We start from the raw sequence: 8,653 nt of genomic DNA on the forward strand, positions 1-8,653 counted from the left end.
CATAAAGTTTGGGGGAATGTAGATCTGTCAGGTTATCCCATGTGTACAGGCCTGTTTCTGGGTTCTACTGTGTTACATTCTACGGCTTTCTACAATTTTAACAAACTACTCAAAATATTAAATGTTGCAAGTCAAAAAGATGGATGTAGCTAAAAAACTAATTCTTATATACTTCATTTTCTTGGGGACAGAACAATAAAGTATAACTGGAGAAATGAGGACCTACAATGTCTAATTATATAAAGTAGATTACCTAAACCAACTTGTATTATTATAGCACATTTGGGAGTTTTAGCTAAAAAAGAAAACATAATGTATTTAAGTTCTAAATAAAGATTGTTTATGGAATACTACTCAACCATAAAAAAGAACAAAATAATGCCATTTGCAGCAACATGGATACAACTAGAGATTATCGTACTAAGTGAAGTAAGTCAGAAAAAGAAAGACAAATACCATATGATATCACTTATATGTGGAATCTAAAATATGGCACAAACGAACCTATCTACAAAACAGAAACAGTCAGGGCTTCCCTGGTGGCGCAGTGGCTGAGAGTCCGCCTGCCGATGCAGGGGACATGGGTTCGTGCCCTGGTCCGGGAAGATCCCACATGCAGTGGAGCGGCTGGGCCCGTGAGCCATGGCCGCTAAGCCTGCACATCCGGAGCCTGTGCTCGGCAACGGGAGAGGCCACAACAGTGAGAGGCCCACGTACTGCCAAAAAAAAAAAGAAATAGACATAGAGAACAGACTTGTGGTTGCCAAGGGGGAGGAGAGAAGAGAAAGGGATGGAGTGAGAGTTTGGGATTGGGAGATGCAAACTATTACATTTAGAATGGATAAACAAGGTGCTATTGTATAGCACAGGGAACTATATCCAATCTCCTGTGATAAACCATGATGGAAAAGAATATGAAAAAGAATGTCTCTATGTGTAAAAGCAGAGATTGGCAGAGCACTGCAAATCAACTCTACTTCAATAAATAAATAAATAAAGCAAAGATTGTTTGAAGCATTGATGTTTACATATTTACCCATTTTGATACACTTCTAACCATATATGTAAACAAATTATTTAGAGCTGCAGTTTTCAAACTTTTTTGGCAATGCCAAAATACTCACCCAGTGATTCCAAGTCATAGTTTGAACAACATGAATTTAGATCTTAAAAATTCCAAACAAACAAAAACAAAAATGATTAATTATGACTGTGTAGTCTACAATTATGTTTTAATACTTTTTTTTTTTTTTTGCCCAAATAAGGCAGAACCAGTAATACTTACAGGCTGACATTCATTATTTATTCTTACCACTTCAAAAATAATACAAAACAGTTTTGTAACCAAACTGTCCTACCATATTCCTATTTAGAGTATATATAGACCTTAAAAAGCCTGGAGCATCCAATGTGCCACAATGATCTACTCCTGTACAGATATGCATTTTATTGTTTTTCTACTTACATTACACATACAAAAAAATCTCTAAAGGTAATGTTAAATGGCTGATCATATAGAATATATTCCTAAAAGCCAAGTAACTCTACACAGAGAGAGATGGCATTGAGTTTCCAAAAGAAAGGTTTCCTGAGAGGTGGTGATTCTTGATTTGAGTCTTAAGAGAGGTATAAGCTTGGAATCAAGCTCAGGGTGAATTTTATGGGAGGGGTGATGTTAGGATATTCCAGGACAAAAATTACATTTTCTGGGCTAGAACTGGGGTTAGATTGTGGAGCTCATGTCTGTGCATTAACTATGTTCTAAATACAAAATAGAATCTGGATTGGATCCTAGAACAGATTTTTTTAAAAAGGAGATTATTGGAAAAACTGGCAAAGTCCAAATAAAATCTGGAGTTTAATTAATAGTATTGTACCAATGTTGATTTCTTCATCTTGCTAAATGTACACTGGTCATGTAAAATGTTAACATTAAGGGAAGCCGGTGAAGAGAAATATGAGAACTCCCTGTACTGTCTTTGCAGCTCTTCCATAAACCCCCAAATATCTCAAAATAAGAAAGTTTAGGGCTTCCCTGGTGGCGCACTGTTTAAGAATCCGCCTGTCAATGCAGAGGACACGGGTTGGATCCCTGGTCCGGGAAGATCCCACATGCCACGGAGCAACTAAGCCTGTGCACTACAACTACTGAGCCTGTGCTCTAGAGCCTGTGAGCCACAACTACTGAGCCTGTGCACCGCAACTACTGAAGCTTGTGCGCCTAGAGCCCGTGCGCCGCAACAAGAGAAGCCACCACAGGCCTTTCCGAGCGACATGGCGACTCTCTGGAGGCTGAGTGCCCTTTGCGGTGCCAGAGGTGGGCGAGCTCTCTTCCTCTGAACCCCAGTGGTCAGACTGGCTCATGTCTCAGCATTTCTCCAGGACTGATCAACCCCAGGATGCTGTGGAATACAGCACATTCACCTGTCACCCAGCCACCATTCTGGTTCCAAGGCTGCATCTCTCCACTGGACTGGTGAGAGGGTTGTCAGTGTTTTGCTCCTGGGCCTAATTCCAGCTGCTTATTTGAATCTTTGCTCTGCGGTGGACTACTCTCTGGCTGCAGCCCTCACTCTTCATAGTCACTGGGGCGTTGGACAAGTTGTTACTGACTATGTTCGAGGGGCTGCGTTGCAGAAAGCTGCCAAGGCAGGCTTTTTGGTGCTCTCAGCGTTCACCTTTGTTGGGCTTTGTTATTTCAACTATCATGATGTGGGCATCTGCAAAGCTGTGGCTATGCTGTGGAAGCTCTGACCCTTTAGACTTAACACCTTGAGAAGTGATTGTACATTGGGCTTCCCTGGTGGCACAGTAGTTAAGAATCCGCCTGCCAACGCAGGGGACACAGGTTCAAGCCCTGGTCTGGGAAGATCCCCCAGGCCGCGGAGCAACCAAGCCCGATCGCCCCCAACTACTGACCCTGCACTCTAGAGCCCGCGAGCCACAACTACTGAAGCCCGCGGACCTAGATCCCGTGCTCCGCAACAAGAGAAGCCACCGCAGTGAAAGGCCTGCGCACCGCAACGAAGAGTAGCCCCAGCTCGCCACAGCTAGAGAAAACCTGTGCACAGCAATGAAGACACAATGCAGCCAAAAATAAATAAATAAAATAAAAGAGTAATCCTGAATCTTTAAAAAAAAAAAAAAAGAATTGATTGTACACCTCCTTGCCTCTGCTCTGTCATGCCATTTCAACTCACAATAAGAAGGAAGTAACAGATTAGTCCGCTGATAAACCTCTTCTCCTAATCAGCCGGTTATTTTTAGAGTTTAATCTTTGAAGAAAGATTTGAGAGAAATTGTATCCAAGAAATTGTGAGACTGAGCTTTGTATTCTGGAGAGTTAATGCGGTGTCTCACAGCTTCTCAGAAGACTCACAGTATAACTAAACATTATATATGAGCCTTTGCCTGTTAATTTATCAGACTCTTAAAGGGAATTCAGCTTTATTACTCTCAATATTTGATCAAACTTCTATATTTGTCCTAGAATGATGGAGAAAGGGAACGACTGTTAATTCATAAGTAAAGACTTTGCAGAAAATTAGGCAGTGTTTTGTTTTTGTAAACATCCCCCCCTCTGTTCAGTCGATACCAGTTACTGATGGTTACGTGTCCTAGGGAGATTTGAAAATTAGAAATGCTGATATTTCACATTACTGATTTCTAAATCCTAGGAAGAAGAGCCTGGAGAGTTTCTGAATATAGATAAGTTTCATGGAGGGAAGAGGTCCCTTTATAGATGTTTCAAATTGTTACTGGTTCTAAATGGAGACTTAATCCTCAAATGTGTTTATTTTACTTGTCCTAAAATAATCTGTCCACAAATATAAAATTATAATAAGTTGTTTTCCCACTGTGGGAATCTCTAATGTGAAAATGTATTCTATGAAGGTAAAGTTTTTTTAAAAATAAAAATGATGTATAATAAAAATTTATTCTACTCTTTTAAAAAAAAAAGAGAGAAGCCATCACAATGAGAAGCCCGCGCACCACAACGAAGAGTAGTCCCCGCTCGCCACAACTAGAGAAAGCCCATGAGCAGCAACAAAGACCCACAGCCAAAAAAAAAAAAAAGTTAAAAAAAAAACACATCTGAGGTTGACTCATAAATTTTTATGGAAAAATGAGAAATTACCTAAAGTAAGTTAGATCAAGCTCTGAAATTTTCTCCAGGTGAGCCCAATTTTAATAGGTCCCTTAATAGGAAGAGAATTATGTGGATAGTCCATTCTTAAAAGGAAGAAAGGATCTTATGAAACTGCCAAATAATAACATTCACGGATCATTGTCAAAGTCCAGGGAGACTCTGTGGTCTAAAAAATAGCCTTTAGCTCCTGCAGTGAGGCTCACTGCTAAATTCTCACAAAGAAAATGAAACATGACAATGTTTATGTGGTTATAGCTTTCATCTAAAGAGCATAAAGACTGTTGAAAATATACGAGATTTAGATACAAGTCTCATTCTGCTCAGTGTGAAGTACCAGACAGCTTCCATTTAGATTTTGTTTTAATGCAGAGCCCATCTTCTCCCATTTTATGCCCCCCATGCCTACTCATCCCCCACCTCCAGCCTGGTAAAGATGGTCAAATGGTACAAACTTCTAGTTATAAAACAAGTCCTGAGGATGTAATGGTGACTATAGTTAATAATACCGTGTTGTACGTGTATTTGAAAGTTGCTAAGAGAATAGATCTTAAAAGTTCACATCACAAGAAAAAAATTTGTAACTTTGTACACATAAAAGTTAACTAGATGGATTTAACTAGACTTATTGCATTGGTCATTTTGCAATACACACATATATCAAATCATTATGTTGTGTACTTGCAACACATGTTATGTTAATTACATCTCAGTTTTTTTTTAAATGCAGTCAAAATGTACCTGGATATACCCTCATAAAAATATTATTCTACTAAGACATCAAATTCCAAGCAGAAACATTTATTATTGCCTGGCTTTTTCTGAATGGAAACTCTAAAACTACATTTCAAAAGCTCTTTAAACAACTGACTGAACTTGGAAAATTAACTTTGCCTTTAAACTTTGTGTCAAGATAGCAAGACTTGGGTTGTAAACTCTGGCCCATAAACTAATACCTCTGTGGCTCTGAATAAGGCATTTGTCATTACTGACTTCCCATTTCCTTATCCATAAAATAGGTAATAACAACTCATAAGCTTTCTATCAAGATCAAATAAGTATGTAAAAAGGCATTATAAATTACAGAAAATAATAATGCAGTAGGCTTTTTATGAAAGCTATACCCATGGAGTTTGTAAAATACCATAATATAATATAAAATGTTATATCTCAATGAATTAAGCACACTCAAGTTCTAATCTGAGTTTAGCTACTTACCAGTGTGTAAACTTTCTTTGTGCCTCAGAATTCTCATGTTAAAATACTAATAAAACGATGATAATAATAACAATAGTAATATAATCATTTTGTAAATCTGATTTCAAGATAAAATGAGACATTGCATGTAAAACATTTAATTCGCTAAGTCAAATAGAGATAGACTGAAGCTCCAACAATGAAACAATGTTTTACAAGTTTAAGGTTAATATGCATCGACTATACATGACACATGTGTTCTTAAAATATTCCATTCCCATTGCTCTTGGCATGAAGATCTAACTTCTTACCATGACCTACAAGGCCTGGGGGTCTGGCACTGCACATCCCCTCTTGTTCTCCTTGCCTTCATAGGTATTCCATCCACTGTCAGGGAGATGTGCTCTCTCAGCTGACCACCTTCAGATCACAGCAGCTCTAGGGAAATCTTCCTGAACTTCCTGATTCCATCACAGTCTCCTATTCTGGGCTCTCTTAACACCCAGTACCTACCCTTCATTGTCCTAATAATAGCTGCACTTCGATACTTACAAAGCGTGATTACTTCGTTGTCTTTATTTAAATTTTTAATATCTTGTTCATCATGAATTTTTGCACTAATTTTATTGCTTAAATATTGCATTAAAATATTATTAATCTTAACTGAATTTTAGGACATCCCTCAAATATTTTTGCAGAAAACCAGTAAGTTACATGCCTCACCCTAGTTCTGGTCCTGCAACTTCAGCCTGAAAATTCCAGGAGGCCTGGGATACATATCCCAAGGATCCAGAACAATGGCTTGACTGGGGGAGAAACTTAAATATGTGTAGAGTGAATTGAATTAGAGCACATTTGTAGTTTTTGAATTCTAAGACGTTTTAAGGGAAATATTGGTTGGTAACACAGAAAGAAATTGTCAAACTAAAATTTTTTTAAAAACCAGCTAAAATGTTATTCTTAGAAGAATTACTATGACTAAAACTTTAGCAATCCAAAAAGCTGCTTGTTTCTACCAACCACCCTCTTTGTATCAATTTCAAAAGGCAGCCCATTTTTGTTTCAGGGTTTAATTGGTTCCCTAGCTCATTTTGGAGGAATTCAATTTCCCTTGAACTGGGTTCATATGATAACAGATGCATTCCTTCTTTTTGATTTACTTCTCTAGGGCCATGGAAAGGAAAGCTAAAACAAAATGGGAGAAAGAAAAATTTATGTAAGAGGTGTAGTGTGAAATGTAAATTTAGATTTTCTAAACACGCAGTCTCCAGTTTACAAGCAGAGCTACATTAACACAAACCAAGTGACCAGACGGCGGAAGGGAATTAATCTTGTTGATTGTATGCACTGTCTCAAAAGTTACGGGGGTGATAACAAAACTGTGTGGTCTAGTGAATAAGATGCAAGAGTTAGATGAAAAAAAGGATCTTCGGCTTTAGTTATGTGTCTTTCTCTCTCTCTCTCTCTCTCTCTCTCTCTATATATATATATATATATGTCATCCTATATATAAATATGTCATATATACATAAGTGATATTTATTTATATTTTGTGTATATATCATTATATGTATCATTTACATATATAAGTGATAACGATGACATTTTATATAGATTTATAGAGAGAGCCTCCAGTGAGGAAAGGGACTTCCAATGACCAATGACACTGACATTTAAAGATTTGGAAAGAATGCTCTTCTCAGGATTCTTTGGCTCCTTTAAGTTGTATTTCTTTTTGAAACCCAAAACATTAACATTTTTATCACACACACACACACACACACACACACACACACACACACACACACATCTGGTTCAAACCTGCTCTGATAACTTGCCTGTGCAGTTTCTAGAGACCATAGCAGTGCATCACAGAGAACAAGAGAGAAGTAGTTTCTCACAACTCCTGCCTTCAGAAATTCACCTGCAAATAAAAATATTTTAAGGTAAGGAGCTAAGGAAGTTTTATATAACATCTATATCAAATGGACGGGGACCTGGTATGCCTACTGGGGGAGATCAGGGAATAATACATTTTTTAAAAGTTTAATATTTCCCCTATTGGAAATGATCTTTTATTTTTTTCACTGGCATTTATTCTAAAATAAACACCCCCCAAAAAAATAAAGAGTTGAGAACTGCTCCCAGATATATATGTGAATTGCAGGCAAGCATCAAGTGAAAATTTAAGAGGCTTTTAAACGCTGATTTGGTTTTTGTTTTAATGGTCTGTGTACTTATACAAACTATTAAATTTCACTAGACCATGGCCAATGGTGAGCGCTGACTGGTGCTTTCAAAGTGAGTTGTGTTACCTTTAGAGACACAGTCACATAATGGCTGAAAAAGAAAAAGCAGTAATAGGAGTTTCTCTGCGACTGGGGGTAGGGTGAGATGGGGAGGAAGTTTGGGGGAAGAGAAGGCACAGGGAAAGGCGTGGTGTGCATTCCAGGGGGTAAAAACTGCCTCCACCAAAATCGATTTTCTTTCATTGATATATAACTGCTTAAATTTGATTATACTTACGTTCATTTGTTCAGTAGAGATTTACTGAGTGCCTACTTCTTGCTAAAACTGGGCGATGGGGGTTCAAAGAGGCTTTCTCACGTGGCGGGGGCCCAATGACTGCGGCGCAGGGTGAGGAGTACGGGGGGGGGGGGGGGGGGGGTGGGTAGGAGGTGTGGGGGGACTTGCCCCTGCCCGCCTGCTCTTGGTTGAATGTGACCTTGCGCTGGCAGGTCCGGCGACCAACCCCACCCGGTGCGGAGCTGAGCCACACCCACCTCCACGCCCACCGCTGCTTGATCCCTCGACCTTCACAAGGTTGGTAGAGCCTTTCCTTGGAAATTCAACTAATCAAGGCAGAGTTGAAAAGTAGGTGTAGCCTGCTGACAATGTGTCCATCAAAAGGAGGGTGGGTCCAATCGGCGGAGCGCAAAGAAAGGTTGATTCCAACAGCTGTCGGGAGCAGAAGTAGCAGTTTCTTCTACGTCTTACCTTTGAAAGGAACTGGAAGAGCGGAGGGCTTCGCGGTAGCATGGGTAAGTCTTGTTCCATGGAACTGCTTTTTTCAGCTATCGGAGACGGTGTGTGTACCGAGTTCACTACTTAGGATGGATTTTTAACCGTGGATCCCAATCAAAAAGATTTTGAAAAGCACAAATGGGAAGCGTTTTATCATCCTGGAACCAGGTGGGGAGTGGACCTTGGCCAGTAGACTTCTAGTGTTTAAACGGCGTTTACCTACAGCTATTTGGGCCACTGACCTCAAACTTTCAAAACGTAAAGGAGGAAAGTAAATACACTTTC

General features: G+C 39.2%; 1 pseudogene; it reads left to right on the top strand.

Moving 5' to 3' along the window:
* The first annotated feature begins 2,274 nt into the window (after positions 1 to 2,274).
* LOC116746785 lies at positions 2,275 to 2,757 on the top strand (annotated as a pseudogene).
* The last annotated feature ends 5,896 nt before the right edge of the window (positions 2,758 to 8,653 follow it).

The sequence above is a fragment of the Phocoena sinus genome, chromosome 21, assembly GCF_008692025.1.
Source record: "Phocoena sinus isolate mPhoSin1 chromosome 21, mPhoSin1.pri, whole genome shotgun sequence".
Lineage (NCBI taxonomy): Eukaryota > Metazoa > Chordata > Mammalia > Artiodactyla > Phocoenidae > Phocoena > Phocoena sinus.